A 25,466-nucleotide genomic window follows, 5' to 3' on the forward strand; every position below is an offset into this window, starting at 1 on the left:
GTGAGAGGAGGGAGGAGGAGTCGTGCAGCTTCATGCCGGTGACTCACTGTCTTCTGGCTTCAGAGGAAGCGGCTGCTGGGATGCTGATGTGCGTGGGCAGCAGGGCAACACTGGGCCCTGCCCTGCCACATCCTGCAGCAGCTCAGCTCCATGCCATGCTGGAGCAGGAGCCTGGGATACGGCAGGATGTGGGTGTCAAACCTGCCTCAGTCCTTCACAAGGCACATGCTCCCAGCATGTGATCCAGTGTGTGGCACATTGGGATGCTGTTCTCGGGGCAAACAGCCACTGAGAGTTTCTGGTCTCAGTGTTGCTTGTGCCAGGAGGTTTCTTTCAGAGACCTTCCCTGGGGCTGGCAGTCCTTGCTTGGCAGGTGTGCAGGCACCAGCCTTTTCAAGCTGCTTAATGTGAGCTCTCCTGGATGCTCCTGGCTCTGTGGGTCTTTGCACCCTATTGTGCCATGAAGTGGGGAACTGCTGTTTTTTGCACTGCCTCTTGGCTCCTGTTCTCTGCAGCTGCATGTGGAAAAGGGTTCAGCAAAGTCAAACCTCAGGAAACTCCCAGCCCTTGTGCAGGAGGAGGGTTTGCCCCACCAGGAGTCAGGGAGGAAATCTGCCAGGCTGTGTGTGAACAAGCAGAGAGAGGCTGTTGAGCTGCTCCGCTGTCCCTCTCCTGTGAGCACACGGGGTGGCAGTGGCAGAGCTGGCAGTGATGGAGCAGGAGGGAGCCCACGACCTGTGAGATTAATAATAGAAGTGCTGGCATCCGTTTTAGATTAGCGAGAGAAAGCTCAGTACCCATCTCGCCCAGCATGTAACTTTAATGCCGAGATAATGAGCAATGATATTTATTTGTAAAAGATCTGGAGATATCACTGCCCGGGGAGCAGCCAGGAGCTGTCAGAGCCCTCTCCGTCCCTGCTGCTCCCAGCTGTAACCCAAGCACTCTCCTCCGTCCGGCTCACTTTTCACGCTCCAGCTCCGTTAACCGAGCAGGACACGTGGTCTGACGTGGAGCCCTGGCTAAGATTTGCTGAAGCTGCTCGTGATTTGGGCTGTTGCAGCGAGGACATGTTTGTCTTGCATGGTGGGTTAGGAGCATCCACTGGCACCTACAGGTCAAGCTGCCAGGGCAGGGTTTAAATCCATCTCTGAGCCTGCTCCAACACTGTCCCTTGGAGCATTGGGATGTGCCTGGGGAGGGCCGGCAAGGAGGATGTGGGCTGAGGGAGGAGATGCCACGACATCAGCTCAGCTGGTGAGGGGTGGCTGGTATGGAGAGCCTCTGAGCAGTCCTTCCCTTCACCAAGCCACTGTGCTGGCTGGGATTTTGGGGCTGTTTTGGGGAGTCTGGGGAGACAGCTTTTCCTGGTGGCAGAGTTTGTGTCCTTTCAGCAGGGTTCATGAGGATGTTTGGGGATCTTGTGGGCGCCTGGGCTCCTTCAGATCCCCCCAGTTTGGGAACAGGGCTGTTCCTGCTTCCCTCAGCCTTCCTGGATTGGTCCAGGAGGGCTGAAGGATGCAAGCGCTGCTGTGCCCAGCGTGGTGTTGTGTAACTGGCCAGGAGGCAGGCTTAGGCTGCCTTTGGCAGGTGGGTGTCCCTTCCTTATTAAGCCATCCCCAGGGTAATTAGTGGGTTAAGTCCTGATGAGATAATGCTCCATTATTTTTGTGCTATTGGGGGATTAGGAGCACTGGGATTTCTCAAAGGCTTTATCTCTGCTAAGGTCCTTGGGCTGGGCGGCACGTTTGCAGGCGGGTAAGAGGACCTGGGCTCTGCCAGCCCTCCAGCACCATCGTCTTTCCAATTCCCGTGGTGGGCACGGGGGGCTGCTCGTGCAGAGGCTGCCGGGGCTGCTCCGGGAGGAATCTCCTTTTAGAGCCGGTGCAGCCCCATCCATCACGGCGCTCCCGCGGCGGGGGCTGCGCGCCAGCGGAGGGAGGAGGTGACACTTCCAAATAAACAGGGAGGTGGGTGGTGCGCGCCGAGGCAGCGAGCGGAGCGCGTCCCGGGGGGCTTCTGCCGTGATTTATGGCCGAGGCGACGCGGAGCTATCAGCGCAGCCTTTGCAAGCTGTTTACTAACAGTGCTGTTTCCTGGCTGTCACACCGGCGTGGGCTGCTCGTGGGGGCTGCAAGGACAAACATCCCTCCCCGTGCACCGCTCATGCGACACGAGCAGCTCCCATGCTGCTCGTGCCCTTACCGGGAGCCCGGCCAGGGACACCCTCAGGGTGCTGATGGGGCTGGCGTTCAGCCCTCTGAGAGTCCCAGAGATGCTCTTATGAAGGAGTTTGGGTAGCTGGAAACAGGAATAAAGTAAAATGTGCTTAATGAAACAGGCCGGGCTTGGTGGGGGCTCCCCTCCTCCTGCCACCCCGGTGCAGCCAGCCCTTGAGCCAGAGGGATGGAGCTGGCATGGGAGCAGGGAAGCAGGCAGGCTGGATGCAGGCCAGGCTGTGCACTTGATCCAAACACAGCTGGAGCTGATCTGATGAAGTGAGAGGTTAAGAAGAGAGCATCTGTTATCTAAAGGGGACACACAGTGGGAAACTGTAAGCTCTTTATTCCCCCCACCCCACCCCCTCTGTTCAGTGCATCATCCCTGACTTTATTTCTTTGATTTATTAAGGAAGCCTGCGCTTCCGGGGCTGTAATTAAGTGCCACTGTGTGAGCTTTTGATAGTGTGTGAATGATATAATGGTTTGCACGGTCGCCGTCTGCTCAAGTGCTTTGGGATCCAGATAACACGAGGAGGGATTTCTGCTGCCCACCAGGGAGCCGTGGCGGTGCATGGCAGTGCCAGGGCTGAGTCACGGCGGGGCTCAGCCGAGCTCAGTGGAGTCCGATGGAGGAAGTGGGAAGGATGCGGGAGCCACTTAGCACCACGGTGGGAATGCAGTTCAGGAGAGGATCCATGACCCAGGCTGCAGCTCAGCTGAGAAGGGAGTTCACATCCTCTTGCAAAAGTCCATCACAGAATCTTTATAGGCTGCTGGAGACTAAATTGGGTGTTGCTGCTCCCAGATGTTCTTGATATGGAGAGAGGAACATGGACCCTCAGCCGCCTCCTGGATGCACCAGGGTGCCATTCCAGGGGTGTTTTTTGGGTAGACATGGCTTGGACATCTGTAGCCTCAAAGAACAGCCAGTGTCAGCATGCTCAGCATCCTTCCTGGCGTGCAGGTTTCCCTCCGCTGCCGGAGGAGTTTGCCGGCAGTGTTGGTGCGGAGCCAGGGGCCAGGGAGTGCTGGACGGCAGCAGATCCTGCTGACTCCGCCAGCAGCTGGAAAGGGGCCAGCGCTCGGAGCCACGCGCAGCTGGAGGTGCCACAAGGAATTCACTGGAGCTCTGTCACCCTGTGCAGCCTCCCAGGACTGTGAGGTGTTGCCCTGTGTCTCCCTGCACAAGCAAAGGCTCATGGAAAGGGGTGGCATTTCTAGGCAGACATGCAGAGTTTTTATTGTAATTCTGCTTCAGACAAGTGGTCTGGTTTGCATTCCCACTTGGCATCTCCATGTGCCATGCTCTGGGTTGCCTGGCCCAGCGGTCTCTGGTCATGGTGTCCCTGTCCATGTCAGTGTCCCAGGCTACACTGGGACCTGGCAGTCACTGCTGATGTCTCTGACTTTTCCACAGGGCTCAGTTCTTTTCCCAGGATGGCTGCTGAGCCTCCCTCTGTGCCCAGCAGTGCTGCTCCAGCACCCCACTCAGCCATGCTTGGGTTTTAGGGAGAAATAAATTTCTTTTTCCTGTAAAGGAGCATTTTTGATACATAAGCAGGATTATTTTGGTGGCTTAGCCAACAGCCACAGGAGGAGCAAGCTCAGGGTCTGGAGCAACATTTCGGCTCTGTGCACTTACATTCCTGCTGCTGCCTGAGGGGGTGGCAGGAAGAGCAGGAGGAGGAGGAGGAGGAGGAGGAGGGGGAAGAGATAAAAACCCACAACCCTACATGTAAATAAACTTAAAAATAAAAAGTGACAGATTATTTGCTGCTTAATGAACTAAAATGTCCAGCCACCCACCGAGCAGCGACATTGTTTATAAACTACAGAAAGGGCTTTATTTTAATGGGCAGTAAATCCCATTCATCCCCAGCCCTGGCAGTCTGGAGCGTGTGGGATGAATAGGCTGGTGCTGGATGCAGCCTCCTCGCTCCTGCATTCCCTCTGGCAGCTTCTCTGATGGGTGTTTTTTCCCCCTGTGCCCACATTTGCTGTTTTTCTCCCTTCCTTCTCTCTCCTAATCCCCTCCACCATGCCGATAACGGGGTTATCTGGCCAGGAAGAGAGAAGGAATCCGTCCCTGTGCCTCAGCATGTCACATCCGCTCCGTTTTGTTTATTCATTTGAAAAGCGCTCCCCCCGTTCTGTCTCTGGGTGGCAGCTGGAGAGTGGCCTGAGATAATCACGGCCTGATTTTTTATTTATTTCTCTTAAATAAAGCCTCCCATAGCCTGCAGGCAGATTTTGTCCAGTTGCCCCCATCCTTTGCTCCTTGCTCTGTGACCAGGGAGTTATGGTCATTGGAACAGAATCCCAGTCCTGCAGGCTACAGGATCCTGTAGGATCCCTCTTGGCTCTGATGTGGGGACAGTTCCACTGAATGTGGCAGAAGGACAGGCAGGACCACAGAAAGCAGTCAAGAAGTTGTAGGCAGAAAATGCAGACCAAGATTTTTACTGGGCAGAGAATTGTGGAAAACAAATAAACAATGTGAGTATCTGTAGAAATGAGAGCATCCGAACTGGGAGTGAGGTTTGAGAGAGGGTTTGCTGCTTTAGGTTAAAAGGGATGATGATAAGTTGAGCATAAATCAGGTTTGGAGCTGGTCAGGCCTTGCAGGACACAGAGCTGTTAGTGAGAAACACCTTGCTGAGATGTAGCATGGGTTTTTTTTAATCTCAGGCTGCTGGGAAGTGTTGAGAGCTGGTACTTGCCATGGGAGAGGGACCACAGTCACATCGGGAGGGAATTTTGGATGTGCACGACTCCCAGCAGTGCAGAAACTTCTGACCATAACTCATAGGGTGATGTACTCCTAAGGCAAGAAAGAAAATAGTAAGTTATCTATTCCTGCTGGAGTTTAATACCCGTATCTGCCATTAATCAAACTAGGGCTGTAAGATCCTTGCTTAGGTCTAATCAGTGTATAATGGATTATCTACAGGAACTAATAAAAGGTAATTATCTATGCTTTGCAAGTTCCAATTACTGTACTTATATGATCAATTAATTCCTCTAACAGTTTCACAGGTGCAATTTGTGTGACAACATTATGCTGACTCTGGGCAGAGGCTCAGTGCCTGGCTGGCTGCAGGGATGCCAGCAGGGATACAGGGAGCAGCAGGTGCTGGCAGCAGGGATGCCAACAGGGATAGCTTAAAGCTGAAGGAGAGAAGATTTATAATAGATACTTAGAAGAGATTCTTCCTTGTGAGAGTGGTGAGGCCCTGGCACAGGTTGCCCAGAGAAGCTGTGGCTCCCCATCCCTGGAAGTGTCCAAGGCCAGGTTGGATGGGGCTTGGAGCAACCTGGGCTGGTGGAAGATGTCCCTGTCCATGGTAGACAGGTGGGACTTGGACAAGCTTTAAGGCCCCTTTCAACCCAAACTAATGTGTGGTTCTATGACATGGAGGGCTGCTGGTGCCAGTGGCAGAGATGCCCCCCTGCTGGCACAGCCTCCCTGGCACATCCCAGATTGTCCTGGTTCCTACACAGGGAAAAGCCACCACCACACAGGGAGCTGAGGGACAGCAAAGGGCTGTCCTTTGCAGGCTTTCAGCCACGCGTGGTGGTCCTGCCCCAGCTAAAGCACCTCTGCCCTGTGCTGTTCCCTCCCTGAAGCAGGAGACCAGTGTGGGTTCAGCAGCCGCTCGGCCCTGTCTGTCACTGCACATCCCAAGGGACATTGCCCCGGTCTCAGCATCACCTCGGGGACCCCCTCTGCTCCCTTCCCATGCCCCAGCCCACCCGGCACAGTCAGCAGAGGCAGCTGGCTCCAGTCATCTCCTCCTGCCTGTCCTCGGGTCCCTCTCGCTGGCCTGCAGAGTCATTGGAGGGTCTTAAAGAAGGCGGAAGTATTCCAGCAATGTCTCTGCAGTTTTAGGGATGGCTTAAAATTACAATAAATTTGAGACACTTTACATGTCCACTTGGGGCCCAGCATTGTTGTGGTAATTTGAAGCAGGTTGAGGCAAATGGCAGATCTGAGGGGTCTTGCAGGACCTGGGGATGGAGGAGGAGAGGTGGTGGGGTTTGAAGAAAAACACAATTTCTGTGATGCTGGTTGGAGCCACAGAGCCAAATCCTCCCAGGCTGACCCTGAGTATGTCTTTGCAATGATACAGCCCTGACTTGTGACTCAGCCTCTGGTTCTTCCTTTTCTTTTGGGAGACTTTTTTATTCCAGTGTCACCTTCTGGTGTCCCCAAGACTCTGCTGTGTCAGGGTATGTTTTAGGTGAACCTGCTCCCTTGGATTTGGGTTGTAGAGCCAGCTCCTGTCCCTGAGGTGGCCTTACTGGGACATGGGGATGTGTCACCTCATCCCTGCCCACAGGGTTTGAATATTGAACCAACACCTTCTTGGAATCGCAGGCCCAAGGGTGTTGGGGAAGATATTCAATGGGTTAAATGAAGTTCTCTCAAGATCTGCTCCAAGTGGTCCTTTCTGTTTCGTTTGATTTCAGCCTATGCAGAGAGAGTTTCACATCTTGTAAAGGAGCAGAAACAAGAAATTGTTTCAATACAAAACATGTTTTTTTTTAAAAAAAACTGTTGACATGAGATCTTTTGAGAATTTTCATTGTTACTTCCCCCTAAACATGAGATTAATTCATCTGTGTAAGTCCTTTTTCTGGGAACAGTCCTGGTTTCATTGACATTTTTGGTTAACATGGAAAAAAATAAACCCACAAAAAGAAAAAATAGAAAAACCAACTGCCCCAAGCCTTTCTATTTAAATAAGAAACTCCCCTCCCAGCTCTCCCAGTGATTATGATACAACCACTGCTTTGTTCCCAGCATGGTTGATGTTCCCAGCTTGCTCCAAGCTGCTCTGCTGAACAGGGCTGGAGGGGAAGGGGGTGTTTCCTCCTCTCTGCTCTTGCATGAGCTCTGAGACATGATGGCATGATGTAAGAGGGCTGTTTGCTGGAGGACGGCATCTCTGTGGTGGCCACAGCTGCCTGGGTTGGTGTGAGTGCTGTGTTTTGGGGGGTTTGGCCTTTCCTGCAGCTTTGGCAAGTCACAGGATGGGAAGGTGGGTGCCGGCCACTGGAATATCAGACCTGAGGGCACGTAAGAGTTGGACTTGATAATTCTTGTGAGTCCCTTCCAAATCAGGATATTCTGTAACCTCTCTTTGTAAAATGATGCTAAGGACAGGAACCAGCTCCCAGGGCAGCCCAACTGCCCCAGCACAGTCCCTTCCCCTTCCTATTGCTGCAGGGCTACCCCCAGCCCTGTGCTTTCCTTCTGCACTGATCCTGCACCCAACAACTGCTGTCAGCTCCTGGCGTCACCCACCTCTTCCTTCAGTTTGGTTTTCCAAGCCTTGACGTTGTGTCCAGCCCCACCAGTGCACCGTGTGGAGGAATCTCTCTTTGTGCTGCTGGGAGATGCTGCCACACACAGCTCTTGCAGTGCCAGGCTCCAGCACCAGCCCCTTCCACAGCTGTTTTTTTTGTTCTTTTCTTTCTTTTGTTTCTTTTCTCATTTTCCCCCCTTTTCCCAAGCAAGCCACCACAGGCTCTTTCAGACATTCACCTGAAGACCATTCTCCCACTTGTCTGTAACATGTTTGCAGTGCTGAAACTCCCATTGCCCCATCCCAACTCTGTGCCTGCTTTCTTTCCTTGGGTTATTGGGACCAAGTCTGGGCATGCCAAATCCCATTCAGTACAATTTCATACCTTTGATTCCACCTTTCCCCTTCCCTGTGCAGACGTGACTCACCGCCTGTGGATGTGCCGGTGTTGTGCACGGCTGTGAGGTTTGTGGATAGCAGAGGGTTTCTGAGCTTGACACCCACCCTCTGGCTGCCTCTGGCTGATTTACACCTTTCTGGAACAACTCATCTTGCACTAAATTTCAAAATGAGCTTGACAGCAGGGTAGCAGGGTCAGGTGGTGTTGCTGGCCAGGAGGCTTGGGCTCCTGACATGAGTGCTGGGCTCATCTGTGGTTTCCTGGGAGCAGGAGGGCAGGGATGCTGTGCCCCAGCCTGGCTGGCTGACTTATGGAACTATATACCCCCCAAATTTTGTTCTGGATAGGTAGTTGAAGTGAAAACAGTTGAATACATTAATGTAATACTTCAGATTGCACTAATCATAGGTCATGTTTGATAAAAACGCAATCAACCTCATACGATGGGATTTGTGAAGTGTGGTTTTGGAGGGTCGATGTAAAGTTGCTGGTTTTGGCAGGTGTAGAGTATGACCAGTACAGATCACATTGGAAAATGCCACCCTTGGTGACAGGGAATTGCTTCTGAAGAGCTGCTTGGCAGTGGGAAAGGCCAATAACTGTTTGTCCGGATTAGGAAGTGTGTGGTTTGGCAAAGCCTGGCTTAGCAAGGGCCGATGCAGATAGACACGTGTTTACAGACCATCTTTGTGTTTGTTTGCTCACTTTGTTTTAATTTGAAACTCAAGCCTCTTCCCTGTGGTTAGATCCTCCCAGTTAAGCAAGTTTTAGCATAGAGAAGTTGCTTAAGGAAGAGAAAGGATGCTGGATGCGGTGTAAAGTGAGAGCGACCGCTGTTACCGCAGACACTGCCCGACCTCTGGGAGCAAAACCATCGGGGTTTTTTTGCTCAGCTCTCTCTATTCATCCCATTTTCCAGAGCTTTATCTTCTAAGCCAACATTGCAGGTTTTATTATAATAATACTTATTATTTAAATAGTGCCAGAGGTGTACACAGTGCTTTACAAACACTGAAGAAGAAAAGGGCCTTGCTCAGAGGAGTTTTTGTTCTAATTTAGGTGATTCTAGTAAAAGTAATTAAGGCTGAGAGGGGTGGGCAGCACTGCAGAACAGTGTCAGAGCAGCAAGGCAGAGGGACCATGTTGCCATCTTTAATTGGGACTAGGAATGCTGAGCTTTAGGAAGGTGGGGAATAGGAGTATCATCAGCTCTGCCACACCAGGTGAAGCCATCACTCCCTCAGACACAGCTCCCGTGCCAAGGGCGAGACCACAGGGCTTCAAAAAGGAAAGGGAAAAACAATCATGGACTTGTGGCACCCGGTAATGCACTGACCCAATTGTGCACTGCTGTGTAAGGGGAGAGAAATTCCTTCCTGACCTCTGTACTCATCAGCCTATGCCCTGAAGCATGAGATTTGATTTTCTTTATCTGGCTTTCCATAATTGCAGATGTCGTGTTTGGTACTCCCTGTATCCCACCCCTTGGAAGCAGCATCTGCTGCATTTAACTCAATGGACCTTCTCCTCTGGGAGTTCGATCCTGAATCGTTGCTGGGAAGTGCCTGGAAGGAAGGAAGGAGAGCTGGTTTCATCAGCCTTCCCAGCACTTGGGGGTTTTCCCAAGCTGGTTGCTTAGCTAGGGTGGGCAGGTGTCCCCCCATATCATGGCATGTTCTCCCCATTGCCATGGACAGGCTGTGAAATAGCCAGAATTTCTGTGGGTGCCCGGCAAGGGGCCAGGTCACCAGAGGCCTTCCTGAAAGAGTTAAAGACTCTCGCCCCTTCCAGCCTGGGGAAGTGGAATTAGTCACGGCCCTCAGGAGAAGTGCTGGCCAGGTTATAAAAATGACAAATGAGCACAAATCAATAATGAAGTTAGTGTTTTCTGGGAATGCCAGACACGAACGGAAAAATACATCAGCACGGGTGGTGGGCTCCGTGATGTACAGGATGAGCTGCCTCTTGTGTGCATCCCTTAGAGTGTCCCTTTCTCCTCCCCATCGTGTTCGAGTCACCCTGACACCATCACTGCTCTGGGAAGCCAGGATGGCTGTGCACACCAGCACCTCCCTGGGGTTTTCAGTTCCCCTTGGAGCAGAGCTTGTGTGATGCCAGCTCCCACTGGGTGCTCCTTCAGCATGAGACACCAAGGAGGCAGCTCCAGGATATTGGAGATTTGGGATTGCAAATAGTGCCCTCGGGGAAGTAGAGTGTGTAATTAATCTCTACGATACAGGGTAGCATTCCCGCAGCAAAAAGGTAGCATTGAAGGCCACATTTTCCTTTTCCGAAGGGACTTGGGCATGTCTGGAAAGGAAACTGCCTTCTAATTAGATGGCTTGAAAATCTTTACCGTTGCTCGTTACAAATACATTAATCAGCTGGTATTGAAAGAACCACATTGCAAAAATGACATTGTTATGATTATTATTATTTATAGTTTAGTTATGAATGAGTTTAATCCCTTCCTAGCCTGGGCTAGGTTCAGAAAGTGACCCAACATCCTAGTGCTGTTTCTTGGCCCCAGTATCACCTGGGTTCTGTGCAGCCATAAATGCCTGAGATGTCTTGGGAATCTTCAGCAGTGCTTTAAGATGGGCAGCTTTAAAATGTACAAGAGAGGGGGAAAAGTGGCCCAGGGATGTAAATAGGAGGTGGGAGTGAGGGGGCTGGGACCTGGCAGAGATCAGTGCAGGGAGGGAATGGTGAAGGTTGCAGTGGAGGTGGGGGCTGTGGGAGCAGGAGAGGTTCCAATGGCTTTGGAAGAGCAGTGGTGTTTCTGCACAGCGTTTCAGGATTGGTGGCTTTCCCAGGGTATTAACACTTTTTTGTAATTATTTAAACTTCCTTGATTGGCCTTCTAAATGTCCTGGATTCCAGTTGACCTCTGAGTGCCTGGGCTGGGTGTCCTGCTTCCTCCTTTGGGATGTGGTATCTCTTGGAAGCAATGCCCGGTACCCTGAGCTCTGTCACAGCCTGGCCCTGGCCCTGCACTGTCCCAGCACCCTCCTGGTCATGGGTGCCATGCAGAGCCTGAGAGGTGGGTGTGAAAATGCAGATACTGATCCATCATGGTTCTTCAACACCAGTGGTGGCCTGGGTAACAAGTAACTGCCCAGACCCTGAGAAAAGTGAGCTGTCAGAGGGAAGGGGTTGATGCAGACTGAGGGTGATGGATATCTGGGGAGAAGTCCTGAGGAAAACTCTTGTTTCTCTAAGGAAAATGACAATCTGGGATACTTAAGCTGGTCATTTTCAAGAGGTTGTCTTCATCACCACTTTCCAATTGGAAATAGAGGGGCCAGTGTGGGCAGCCTTATGTTTCCTCCTCCTTCTCAGCTGACCTTAGAGTGCTGGTAAGGTCTCACCAGGCTCCAGGCCAGCTCCATACAGTGCAGCAGAATGGTGAATCCAGAGCATGTTCCAAAGTGTACCCAAAGCACCAAGACACCCTAAGAGCTCAGCAAACCTAAAAAAAAATTCACAGCAAACCAACCCCAACTCTCCTACCACGTGCTTGGGTTGGGTTGAAGCAATACAAGTTTTCCCACTCCCTCTTTGTTATCAGCTAAATTTGCCCTTGGCAGGGAAAAAGTGTGCAGTGCCTTGTGGGAACGAGATGGACCTTGGAAGCACGATGGGTCCTGTGGGGAGCTGTCAGCATCTGCCTGAGGCACATCTCCACATGCTACAGCACGTCCAGGCTCTTGCCATGGCCACAGCTCCATCGCTGCTGGTGCAAGGAGACCTTCCTGCCTTGGGTCCTTGCCCATGCCGAGAGCTCTGCCCCACGTCCCCGAGCACACATTGGCACTAATCCAGCCCCCAGGGTAACGAGGTGGCTTCCAAACAGAGTTAATCATTTGCCAGCAAGCACTGCTGGGCTGTATCTGAATTCCTCACTCCTATGGACAGGCTGTCGTGTACTCGGTTGTCGTGCAGCCCGGAGCTGCTACACCAAAAGTTTTGCAACAAAAAACCCCAAACCACATGAAAGCAGACGAGTTTCATATTTCATTGTAACCCAAAATTCAGGTTTGCCAAGAGTTTCAGTAGTTTCATGAACCTTTCCCATGAACCTCCAGCAAAGGCTGTCGTTTAACCTGGTTTTGATGAAAACCCAGGTGTGACTTGGTCACTTCTGAGGTTTGTGCAGATGTAAAATTGGAAGGGATTTTGAGAGGAAGGAAGAGGGGAACCCAAACACATGTCAGAGCAGTGTTTGCATGGAGCCCTGTGCACATCTGGGGCCAGACTGAAATTCCTTGCGGACCTGGGATACTGACACCCACGATCTTTGTTCTGAGGGATGTTGTTATGGATGCTTTGAACCAACTCAGCAGCATCACCCCAAAGCAGGTGCTACAGTTTGATACGTGCTGGTGCTCTGAGCGTTGTGGCTCCAGGGATCAACCCAAGGTCCTTGTGGAGGTATATTTTGGTGTCTGCCTCTGCTGGAACTGCTCTGGAGTGGTGGTGGGTGATCCCAGGCTTTGCTGTCAGTGCTGCTTCAAGAAAAACTCAGTGAAAGTCAGCGATGTGCAAGAGAGCTCCTGAGCCAAAAAATAAACTTTGGGGACTGCGGGGTGGGGATGGGGCTCCTTCCGAACCACGCCTGGCTCACACCCAGTCCTGCCTCTGGATTCTCTGTGTATTATTGTATCCACCCGCGGATTGCTTTTTCGGCAGTGCCGTCTTTCCTTTCTCCAGCAATTTCCTGAAATAACGTTAGGGAAATGTGAAAATCTTGAACTTTTGAACCTCCCCGGAGGACGGCGTGCAGGGGGGTGGCGGCAGGAGGAGGGGACGCCCTCCTTCTCCCTGACGTTTATTTTGGCTACAGGGCCTGAGGATGGGGAGGAGGGGGCTCTCCAGGCCCCTGGCCGGCCACAGAGCCAGATCAGCACTGTCCCTTATTAATTAATGACTTTCTTGTAGCTGGGTCAAGGAGGCGAGGAAGGCAGAGGAAGTTTTCTTTTGCTCGCAGATGCCGCGGAGAAGGGGAATGCCTGGGCTGGATGGCGAGGGCAGGGGGTGACACATGGGGGTGATGGATGGGGCCTTGGGTTTTTGGCTGGGCTCTGGACATGGGCGGCTTGCACCGGTGAGGAAGAGAGAAGGGAAGGGGGATATGCTGCGCCTGGAAAGTACTTTTCCCTCTGATGAACTTCAGAGGCATATAAATCACTGCCAGGCTGCAGCTGTGGAGCATGTGACGCTGGCAAATTAATGGTCCTTCGGAAAACGCCGGCCATCACGCTCCCTTCCTCGCCTCTTAAAGGCACAGCCAGCAGCCAGGCTGGTCCCAGTGGTGGGAATTGGGGGTTCATTTTGGACTGAGGAAGCCTCGAGGTCCTCCTGGCCCCTGGGTGAGCTGGGGCTGGGTGTGCCCATGGAGATGATCTGGTGTGAGGGCCCCTCGGTGCTCTCCATGGTGCAACTCAATCCGTGGTGCAACTCAATCCCTGGTGGGCTCCTGCTCTGCTGCCTGTGGACAAACCAGGAGCAAGGTGGTACAGGGGGTGTTGTTTTTTCCAAGGTGCCTTAGGAGCAGGTGCCTGGTGGGAGCTCCTGGTCTTTGTGTAGTGGTGTTTCTGTACTCTCGCCCACCGAAGTTTTTTGTATATCAGTGACCTATGGAGGTTGGAGACACATCCAGGGCATGCCAAAACTGTATGACTGGAGTGTTGAATTTGCAGTGGAGATGGGCATCATGCCAGGGGCTGACCACCTGCCTGGTGCAGCTGGTTGCCAAGCACTGTAGCAGAGGACCGTGAAGCATCTTTCTTCACTCTGGCATCGAGAGGCCACCACGTGCTAGGGCTGGGAGTTCACAGCCAGCCTGTGCAAACCTCACAGGCAAACTGCTGTAGAGCAGTGGGAGATCCTCTAGTTCACCCTGGGCCATCATCTGAGTCCCAGCCCATCACACCATCTTGCTCCTCTTTCTTGCTCTTGCACTTTAAAGCAGTGGTGAAAGAGAAGGAGACTCCAGTGCTGCAACTTCTGCCCAATGCTGCTGGAATGCAGGAGGGGGTGGGAGCTGAGCCACCAGCTGAACAGTTAAAAATTACTAAATACTTCCCTAATATAATTAGATTTCCATGCAGGCAATTGCCTTAATTGCCAGAGGGATGTGGGGCAGTGGTGGGGGGAGCCAGCCTGGGCTCTCTGTGCTGCTGCCTTGGTTGGTGTCTCACACATTCCATTCCAGCTTGTCCCAGGGCCTTGTGGGAGGAAGTTATCCCCAGTGATGCCCCAGTAAGGATTTGGCTCAGGGTGAGCAAAAAATAAATAAAAGTGTTTTGTGAATACTGTGGGGCTGCTGAGAGGCTTGTCAGGACCCCTGTCACCCTCCTTGGATGGGTTTGCTGGGAGATGAGCTTGGAGGTTACTGGGACACACTGCAGTTTAAATTCCTCTTTATTTTCTAAGTGCTGTTGGAGCAGGGAAGGTTAGGCAGGTAAAAAAAACCAGAGCCCACTCTGTGATTTACGTGGTAAAGGAGATAAGTGCAGATTTAAGGAGAGGGGAATATATAATTGAGACGAACGTGTAATATGAGCACAGATCCAAACAGAGAGATTGTAATCAGAAGTGTTAGGAGAAGCTGAGGTTTATTAATGAAACGTCTCATCTCTTTGTCAGCTGAAGAGGAACAGCCTTTCCCAGCAGCTGGAGGTGGAGGGGGTGGACGCGGGGATTGCTCTCGGTGTTCCCGCTGCCGGTGCAGGGATCGAGGCTGCCATCTTCCTGCCCAGGTGGATGGTGCTTGGCCCTGGAAGCAAAGGGTTGGAGGGAAAAAGGAAATATAAGGTTTCTAGGAAGCTGGCTGTTGTAATTTTCCTGGCTGTAATCTGTCATAGAAATCAAGAGCTGGGCGAACTGATCGGAGTGGCTGAGAGATGCCCAAGGGAGGGCTCATTGGAGCCTTCCTCAGAGCCCTTCATCTTTGTCACTGTTCTCCCTAATCCCAGTGCCTTGTTCCCTGCAGCCCCCCTCATCTGGCTGCTGCCTGGTTGCAGTACCCAGGCACATCTGGGAAGTGCTGCTGACCCTTTCCCACAGCCCTGTTGGGTCCCAGAACTGTGGTGTTGGCTTGGACAAACACCTCTTGTGTAGTTTGAAGGCTGAAGTTGGGTGTAGACACATCTAATCCAGCCTTGGAGGAGAACTGGCAGCTGTGTGGAGAGCAGGGACCACCCAGCTCCATGGTCCTTACTCTCACTGGTTTTCAGGAGCTGAATGGCTGGAATTCCTCTGGTTTGCCACTGTCGTATGGTTTAAGGTGTTCTGTGTGGCCAGTAGCATGGTTCACCAAAGGCTTGTTCTTGGGTGACCCTGTGACAGCAGGGTGGACCACCCTGTTTCATCCCAAGCTCACTTTTGTTCCTGCCCTGCACCTTTATCCATTGGGGTTCCTCAGGCAGGAGGACAATGCTGGTGGTGTCCGAGGGGTTAACCCAGAGCTGTACTCGGCTCTGGCAGGGAAAGACTCTGACTGTACATGAATGCAACATTTTTGTGAGGGTCCTTCCCCTTCCCAGGCCCTGGCAGTTATCTGTGGGCTGACAAAACTCCTGGAACGCTGAGACCTGCTGGACATTGACCCGTCCGTGCCGAGCTCAATTAGCTGACGCTATCTGATTGGACTTGGCACAACCTAATTAGCTTTGGACTCGAACCAGAAACTTAAACCCAAAGGCAGCTTGCAGGCAGCCCATCCTTTGCTGCAGCCTGCCCAAGGGAGGGAAAAACTCTCCCAAACCTCCTTTCTGGCCTGGGAAGGGGAAACAACCCACCAACCCTGCCTGCCCATCCCTCCGGCCACACAGCTGGTGTGGAGGGGGCTTAAACCTTCCCTCCCACACAGCTTGTGTTACTGAACCCCAGTGGGGGTCACACAAGACCAAAGGCAGCTTCTTTCTCCTGGAAAAAATGAATGCTGTGTAGTTTCCAGAGAGGACTTGCTTTTATAGGAGGGGATCTGGCTCTGGCAGTTGCTTTCCCTGTCTTGTCACAGTAGGCACCCAGTTCTCAGGTTCCTTCTCCTGGACCTCCAGCTGCTGTGCACAGTGGGTGGTTTGTCCCTGAGGAAACTGGCTCACTCCAGAGCATTCTCCAGTCATCAGTGGAGATGTGGAACAGGAGCTAAGATGAGAAGGGATGGCTGTTTGAGACCCTGGGATTCTTTGCCCATCTGTGTTTCTAGCTCTGTAACAGTTAAAGCACAAAAATGCTGGTGAGAAGGGACCTTCAGGGATCTACTGATGAACCTACCACCAGCCGTGGTTCTGAGAGGTGGGCATTTCTCCAAGGAGACCTCGAAAACAGTGTTCCCATGGACTACCCTTGCACAGTTCCCAGTAGGGATAGCTCATTCCACTTGGATGCTCATGAGATGTCTCCTGACCAGATGACATCTTGTGCCCAAGCCAGGCTTGCTTGGTCTTAGCTGAGAGATGGGAAGACCTGTGTGGCCTCATGGTCATCCAGGGTCCCCTAAGGAAAACTACCACAACTGTTTTTCTGGAAAGCTGTTTTTCTGGAAAACCAGTTGGCGTTGTTGCCTCTTGCTGGTCATGGTGTGGCCAGTGGCAGCACAGCTTTGGCATGTTGGGCTGCCAGCTGCACACTGGTGGTGAGCACCAGCACCAGCCACATTGGATCAGTTAAAGCCCATTATGCCAAGTGAATGACTGTAATTATCTCAAATCTGGATTAATGTGCACGCACAGCACCGTAATATAATCCGTCTGGCTGGTGGTTTGTAGGCCGTTGTTCCTGGGAGCCAGACGGAGGAAGGAATCCACAATACACAGCTGTGTCCTCCTCCTCTCATCTCCTGCTGCAGTCTCAGACCCTGAGGATGGAGCTTGTCCCATCACATGGAACCTGTAGGACTTTTTAAAGCTGTGTGGGCTGTTAGTTACTCTCAGCACTGACCACAGACTGGAGCAGAGGAGCAACTGGGAGGTGTGGAGGTGCTGTAATTCCTGCCTGCACCTCTGGTCATTCCCCAAGATCAGCACATCCCTTGTCCTGGAGCTTTGCAACTCCAAGCCCATTAACAAGTGGGAAACACATGTTTTAGCCCATGGATCTCAAAGCCGGTGGCTGGGAGAGCTGCTGGGCTCCTCCTGCACCTGGTCTTTAGGATTTGGCTCATCCCAGATCTCCTGGAGGGACAATATGGGGAGCTGAGGGCTGAGAGCTCTGTTCCCCAGATCTCTCATCTCTGCCTCATTGCAGCCTTTTGGCTTCTTCTTTCCCTGCCTGCTTTGGAGAGGGATATTTCAGGGCTCAGGGTAGTGGCTTCCCCAGGAGCAGAGAGTTTTGCTCCAGGTCTGAGACCCATCTTTCCACATCCATCCTCCTGTCAGAGCCCAGCATGGGGGTGGGCCCAGGTGTTGGGGGCAGTGTGTGGGACCAGCTGGGGCCGTGGGGCAGCACCTGATCAGGGTTCTCCAGTGAGCCCAGCGTGTGCCACGTGTGTGGCTCATTTCTGGGAGGTCCTGGGGGATCTTCGGTGTGAGTCAAAACTTCTCTCTCGGCTGGAATAAGCGTAAAGCTTCTGAGCTCCCCGCATGTTTCACTGGATCCTGCTTAGTTTTTCATAGCTCAGAACCCAGCACCCCCTCAAGGGCAATTAGATCACTTCCAATTTGCCCGTTAGCCCATAAAACTGCAATTGAATGTAATTAAAAGGCCATAATGAGCTCCAGCAACCTTTGGGACCACTGTGCTTTTGCTCTCACTGTGGTCTTTTCAGAGAACGAGATGAAGTCAGGAGGCTGAGAAGGTCAGTGGATGCAGGGAGGATGAGGAGCTCCGAGCAGAGCTCCCTGCTTCCCAGGACAGGATGGGCAGGCACTGGGTGCCACCACCACCACGTCCCCACATTGGTGATGCCCATCTGGGAAGGCTGAAAGGAACCCTGGGTGCAGTCCTCTGTGTTTGGAAAGCAGAGGGAGAGTCTTCCCCTCTGCTGGCATCTTTTCCTGCTGTTTTGGCATCACCGATGCTCTTTGGAGGCTGGAAGGGGGCAGTAGGTAATAATTCTGTCTTGGCTTGGCCTGTTCCTGGCTGTGTCTGGGCAAGGTTAGTGACAGGGGACAATTGCAGCAGTAGTGGCTGAGCCCTTGTGCTTTGGCAGTGTGTTTTGTGTCCCCCAGAGGGGAGATTTCTCCCTTCTGGGGGTGCGTGAGGACACCCAAGAGGATGGAGAGATGGCAACCTCAAGCAGGGTTAGTTCAAGTTGTTTCTAATGGCCACATTTGGGGTAGAGAACTGTTCTGGGGTCATCTGTCCCTGATCCCACACCCTAAAAGGTCATGGCTTGAAGGGGACAGTGAGTTCCCACTCAGAGCTGCTTCTGCCAGCAATGGCACTGGCTCCGAAGAGCCACCACGTCAAGCCCTTCAGCAGCCGTCCCCCCATTCCTGCTGCCAGCCCAGGAGCCCTGGCAGCAGCACTACACTGCACCTATTATTGCCTGTTCCTGCAGCGGGTTCCCAGCCACTAAATTAGGGGCACTCGCTGTGCCGCTGACAGCAGAACAGAGCACATTGTGAGAGCAGGGACAGCGCCGGCCCTTGAGGGATGAAATAGGAGCCTGTAATTTCTCAGGACTGTTGTGACATCTTTGCACAAGCGTGTGATTGAGTCACATTTGCTTTATCAGCAGAATCCTTGTTTGCCTGGGTGCACCCTCCCCCTCCACCTACCCACTGCTGCCAGGGTGGGGGAGAGCCGAGTGCTGCCCTCTCGCCTTGCCCTGGGCTTCCCTGCTCTCCGAGGGGCTCCTCACACTTCCCATACGTCCTGTTCACTCACGCTTCCTGTCTTTCCCTTCTCCACCCGCCACCCCAGCTCCTGAGGAAGGGGCTTGGAGTCTGCCCCATCTGCTTGGAAGATGCAAACCAAAGCAAACATGGGTGGGGGTCCTCCACAGGAGGGAGAGATGATTTGGGATGGGGGTCCATGCTGGGCAGGAAGCTGGGAGTGCTGGAGGAAGAGGCGTTTGCAAACGTTTCCTCTGGTGACATGGCAGTTCTCAGGGACAGCGGCTTCTGGAAAATTCCTCTTTTGAGTCCTTCCTCCTCAGAGACAGGAGTAGCCCCCACAGCCTTCCAGCTCTGCCAGTGGCTTTGGGAGTGGGCTGTGACTTTACAGGCTGTTGACAGGGTGGGATGGGGGTTTTAAGGCAAAAAATACAAAATAAGCCCCTGTGCCAGAGCTGAGCCCGCTTGGTCAGCCTTGTCTCTGGGGACTGTGACTACCCTGAACACACATGTCCTCAGCAGGGTTCCCCCCTCCTCCATACCAGCTCTGAAGCATCAGACACAAACATCCCATTTTTAGTGTGGATCCTGTGATGGGGGTCTCCACCCCCCTGGGAGGCCAGGCCCTGGCAGGTGATGGGATGGTTTAGGGCTGAGCATCTCCCCAAAGTGACCCTGCGGTGCTTTGAGCCAGATTGCCAAAAAATGGGAACGCTGGTGAGCATGTGATGCCAGTTGCTTTGGAGAGACCCTCAAATGCCACCCAGAACTTGCCAGCCTGCGATCACATCATGGCCCTTCCTTGTGGCACTGGGGAGAGCTGATGTTTCCTGCTGAGTTGTATTCAAAGGAAAAAACAAAATAGGATAGAGAGGGAGAGCACGTGTTGGAGTTGCAGGGACAGAGGTGACCCAGCTCTGCTCCATTGGATAGAGATGCTGCCAACTCCTTGGAGTGCTGCTGTGAGATTTGGAGTAGGTACCACTCTGAGGAGCCCACATGGCTTGACATTGGGATGCTTTTGCACTTCTTCATCTTGTGGGAAGAGAGCAGAGGTTTTCTGAGTGGTGCAGCAGGGACTCTGACTGAGAAGGGAAAGGTTGGTGTGCAGAGCGCAGTGGAAAAGCTGCTTGTGGGCACCGTAATCTCATGCCACGGTCCATCAACCCATGAGGTGAAATTGTGGCAGGAGGCAGCAGCTAATGCCTGCAAGGGGCCAGGCTGGCAGCATGCAGAGGGTACTGCTGGGTTTTCTCCAGCCAAGGGAAACCCCTGGAAGGGTTCGACATGAAGCCTCTGCACCTCGCTGGGTTTGGCAGTGGTGCTGAGCGGTCCTGACAGAGGGTTTCAGGTGGGAGCAGGGAACCAGAGGTGAGAAGCTGTGTGGCTTTGAGGTTTTAGTTTGGTCAAAGTGAAACCTGTTGGGAGGAGGAACCCACTCGGAGCAGAGAGCAGCCGAAACTGAGTTTCTCACCATCCTCGAGCAGGTTGAACCACCGTGGCATCACCTGGCACTTCCTGAGGGAAGGTGCTGAGTGTGGCTTAAGGATGCTCCCAAACCTCAGAGCAGATTCCCAAAGAGAAACTGCACGTGGTGATCTTTAAATTCCTGCAAAAAGACAGGTTTCTGTGTGCTGTCCCCTGTGCAGACTTTGGGGAATCTGAGAGGGATGTTCTCAGGTTTGTTCTTTGTACTTAAGTCTAGAAATGTGAAAGGAAAAATGAATTCCAGATACTTCGTAGGGAAATTAGAGCTACTCAACATGCTTGACAGTGCATCCCATGCTTCTACATGCCTATAGCTGTGGAAGCAATACTCAGGAGGGTTGTAGCTGCATCTTCTGAAGTCTTGGGGTGCCCATTCCCAGGGATGCCCCTGTGTGCCTGCCATCTGGGTGATTTAAGAGGATCAGTTGCCTTTCCTGTCTGGGAAGGTGCTATAAATGCAGCTTAATGTGCTTGAGGCACAGGATGCTGCTTGTTTCTTGGACCCTTGGGTGGTTTTCTGGGATAACAGCCATGCTGCACCATGCAGGTCACCACCTCAAATTTGCCCAAGTCAGGCCCTGTTGGATCCATGGCAACAGTCATCATTGGAAGGGGAAGAGGCAGTTCTTGCTCCATCCTTGCTTCAGTTCTCAGCTGTGCTGATCCAAATTGAGAGCAAACTTACTCAAGATTGTAGGCCAGGGGCTATTTAAATTCATCACTGAGTTTGTGATCAGGACAAAAGTGAGGACCTGACCTCTTGTGGTCACAGTATTACCATGGCAATTTTTCCATGAAAACTACAGTCAAACCTGCCCAGATCCACTGCCTGCCTGTTGCTTCCCTCATCCCACTGTTTGCCACCAGTGCCTTTGTTTGTTTGAAAAGGGAAAAGAAAGGGAGGGGGGAACCTCCATCATTTGAGGTTCCTTGGCTGGAAAGCACAGAAGATTTCTGAACTACTTTTGAGGAATGAGAGCAAAAGGACACTGATTTTCACTACTGAGTTCATTTAGTTTTAGTGTCACCAAAAAAGGAACAGTGCTCATGGGCTCGGGGTGCTGTATTTACCTGCAGATCCGTGTGCATTTGGGTTTCAGAGTTTGGCATCTGGTCACCACCAAAGTGACACTTGAGAACAGAGGAGGAGGAAGTTTCCTGAAGCTTGGTCTTAGTTCCTGATCCCACTCCCCTCCCAGTGTGGCCCCACAGCACTGTACAGCCCTAGGTTGGAGGCTTGACTTAAGGAAGGGAGTGGCAACCCAAATTTAGCATTTCCTGCTGTTTAATACTCAGAATTGATTTGCTTTCTGATTAAGGAGGAAGAGGTGCTGAGGGAAAAAAAAAGCAGAAGCCAGAGGTTGTGGGTGACTTTCCAAATCTCAGCTGGTGTTGGGACAGGCACATGGCATGTTCCCACCATGACAACTCCTTGAGCCCTGGGGTGCCTTCAGACCCCTCTGATCCCACCCAGATGGGCTGTAGGCTGTGTCCTGGGGCCGCAACTCTTCTCAGCTGCAGAAAAACAAGGCTTGGGGAGTCTGTTTGTGCCTTGAAATATGTTTTTTTCAAACTTCTCCTATTGCAGAAGCCAACTGTCGAGCCACTGAACTGCTGAGGAAATTCCCTGGATCTGCCAGAAAAGGTTTTCCAGCAGAGCTAGGTCACTGTAGTTTTACTGGCAAAGCCTCTTAAACATAAATGAAGATTATTCTGGGGAAAGCTTATGCTGGTACAGTTTATTCTGGTACAAATGAGCTATCCTGGGGAAAAAAAAAGCACCTCTGCGCTGTTGGAATTGTTTCTGCTTTGGGACATTTTGTGGTCTAGAAATGTTAAAATCACAGCCCTTCATGATACTGCTAGATCAGCAAAAGCTGGTTTAGCTGCTGCAGACGTACCCTGGCCAAGCAGCAGCACTTGGAGTCCCGTGCAGTGGGTGACAAAATGCCACAGGGAAGGATTGCAAGGGCTGGTGGCATTCCGGATGCTTCCAGCAACCGCAGCTCCCGGGGGGGTCTGACCTGCCCATCTGGGATGCATCCAGCCATGGATGTTTGCTGGTTCAAACTGGAGGTTTGTACTGTGAGCCCCAAGAATGCCAAGGGAGTGGAAAACAGCAGTGGAGCTGCCCAGGGACATTGGGTACTTGGCTGCACTGCTCTGATGCAGCTGGATGAAAATGGGGACAAAATGTTTTATGAAGAGGGTTTTTTCCCTTATTGAAAAAGAATATCCTCCTTCTGAGGATGATGATGATAGTGAAAATGTTCTGGAGAGAAAAAGAACCCCAGGGAAGGTTGAATTCAGCAATTGAGATGCTACCCTAGATCTTGCAATAGCCAGGATCTATTCCCAGCTTTGGCTCCCATTTCCTTTGTGGCCTTGGTGAAGGGCACATCAACTTGTGCCAAATTTTTTCATCGCTTTGTGCTAGAAATGCTCCTGCCTCGTCGGAGACATTGCTCTCCTCGTGCCTCAGTTTCCCCACCTGGAATGGGAGATCCCCAAAGATATCTTGCAAAGACAAGTATCTGCTGAGGGAAAGGGCAGAGATGAGCACTGTGCCAGAAAAAACAAGACTCAGGCTCCTTATCTGGAGGCCAGATCAGAACCCTCTGGCTCCGGTCTCCGTGTGGTAGTTCCTGTGCTGCAGAGCAGAGCTGGGATCACGCACACGGCTCTGTACAGCCACAGAACACCATCACTTCAAGATGGATCATGTGGCCCTGCCCTAAATGTCATATTCTTTGGGAAAAATTCCCATCCAAATTCTGTGGCTGGCGGGTTTGTAGTTTAGAGGAAGAAAAAGAGCTTCATTGCAAATTCTTGAGCTGCTGACGAGCTCTGGTTTCTGATCTTCCGACTGCCATGGGGCATCTTCTGGGATATATAGAGGTCGTTGTGCTTAAACAAAGGACATACAGAGAAAATAGCTGCAGTTGATGGGTGTGACAGAGGGGAAATGCTTTCAGAACTTTTTTTTCTATTTTTTTTTTTAGTTTAGAAACAGGCACAGAGTTTATTTTGACCAAGAGATAGTCACACAACAGCTTTAAATGGCAGAACTCTGCAAGGAAAAGGAATAGTCTCACACTACTTGAATCAAAAATGCATTTGGGAAAATGCCTCCTGTGTTTGCTGCAGTCCAAGTGGTATTCATCAGTTTGGGAATTTATTTGTTTCTGTTAAGGATATTTCCTCAGTCTAGACTTTTTTCCTTTTTAAAGCATTCATTTCACCATCAAGCTCCTCTAGGATACTTGTGATGACGGAGGAGAGTGGACTCCTCATATCCTACTCCCAATCCCCATCTCCCCACCTCGAGTCATTATTTCTCCAAACTCATCTTCCCACTGGTCGCATTCCCTCTTGAGCCAGGGGCTGGCAGAATCTACCCCGAATTGCCTCTTGACTTTGCTAAGGAATAAAACCCACATCCTTTATTTTGCTGAGGAGTAAAACCCACACGCTTTTCCATATTTACTGGTTGTGTGGAGGTAAAACGTTTCCCGTTGCTGCAGCTCTTCCAGCGGGGTTTTGGAAAGGGGGAGTGGTTGGAAGAGTAGTGGAAACATCCCAGCGTCGAGGGAGTTGCTTGAATCATACTTTGAGTGATGGTGCTCTGAAAGAGTTCAGGTCTGGTTCATATTTCAGAGTGTGCAGCCAAGGGGTTTGGGTAAAAACACACCCAAATGTGTCTGTGCCTGCACCCACATCTCCCTGTTCCATGCTGGCTTAGTCCACTACTCTCCTTTCTTTTTTGTTGTTGCTTCAATTATTCTCTCTGGACTATCCCTCCCACACACCCCCAGTTCTTTACTGGGTGCTGAGGATCACATCAGTGTGTAAACAGGATGGATGAGGGGGAGCCAACTGGTGGTGTGGGATGTGCAGGGATAGGGAGCTCCCGTGATCCCCCTGGGATGGGGATTTTGGGAGAGGTGCCGGCCCCACACGTGCTGTGCTTTCTGATGTGCTTGTGTAGGTGTGGGCTGGTCGCCAGTAACCTGCCTGTGACCTCTCCTGCCTTAAGTATTCAGGATCTTTTAAAAGGAAGGACTGTGCTTCCCTGCCTTCTCTTTGCTGGCAGGTCAAGTGCCTGTTTCCCCTGGCTGGGAATCTGGTGCTTCCTTGGAAGGTGTCCATCCATCGCTTCGGTTGTGGGTGTTTCTGGGGTCCTTCAGGCCTTCCCCTGGCTGGGAGCCCCTACCCTGGCACATGCTGCTTTGGAATGAGCTCCTTTCCAGGATAGCTGTGGGGGCTCTCCAGAACACATCCCAGCTCCCAGCCCTGCTGCTCCTCCCAGCCTTTTAAAAACACCAAAAGCAGAGAGCTGGGAATCACAGTCCTACTGTGCTAAACCCTTGGAGCACACCCTGAAGAGTCAAGGAATTTCCTGGGGTTCCTGTTGTACTGCCCGCACGTCATTCAGCCATGGGTGACGTGGTGGCTGGAGGTTGTTTTATATCAACATCCTGTGAGAGCCCATCGAGGCCAGGCCCCCAGGGACAGGGATGCTCCCTTTCACCATGGCTCAGGGATGCTGGGGGCTGGGCTGGGATTCTGGAGGCATCAGTGGGATTCTGGGGGCAGCAGTGGGATATGGGGATCACCAGTGAGACTCTAGGTGCAGTGATGGGATGCTGGAGGCAATAATGGGACTCTGGATGCAGCAGTGGGATGCTGGGGTCAGTGATGAGATTCTGGGTGCAGAGGTAGGATTTTGAGGGCAGCAGTGGGATGCTGGGGACAGCAATGGGACTTGGGATGCATTAGTGAGATGCTGTTTCTGTGGCTTTGTGCTTCCTCATGCTGGTGTTTCCCCACTGGGATTGGTGATCTCAAACGAAGATTGCCATCACTGGGCTGCAGTGTGTTCAGGGAGTGTGTTTCCCACTGTGTAACATTCATGTGCTAATTGCTCCAAAGTCCTGGGAAGACAGCTGACTCCATGCAGGTGACTGAGAACGGTGTTTTCCAGAATTTAGTTCACTTTGGGGTTTGGAGCCCAAGCAGTGAGTCTCTGACTCTTCATGAACATCCCCTTGCCTAAAAAGCTGTGCTGGTGCTTGCCCCTCCCTGGATCTGTGTTCACTGGTGTGAACTGAGGCTCCCAGTGGGTGTCAGGGTGGGGCAGTGGTGGTGCTGGGAGGCCCCATCCACGCTGCCCATCCGCCCCTGCCGCCTTCCGTCCATTCCTCCTCGCAGCCTGCCCAGGGGCCACGAGCCAGCCCCTTCCTCGCTCAGGATTGTTTTG

At 52.1% G+C, this 25,466-nt stretch overlaps 1 protein-coding gene across 2 annotated transcripts in view; it reads left to right on the forward strand.

The window, feature by feature from the left end:
• The window catches only part of RXRA (retinoid X receptor alpha), a 106,507-nt gene that overhangs the window by 43,576 nt on the left and 37,465 nt on the right, over positions 1 to 25,466 (forward strand). The window lies entirely within an intron of this gene.

Source organism: Pithys albifrons, chromosome 20, assembly GCF_047495875.1.
Source record: "Pithys albifrons albifrons isolate INPA30051 chromosome 20, PitAlb_v1, whole genome shotgun sequence".
NCBI lineage: Eukaryota > Metazoa > Chordata > Aves > Passeriformes > Thamnophilidae > Pithys > Pithys albifrons.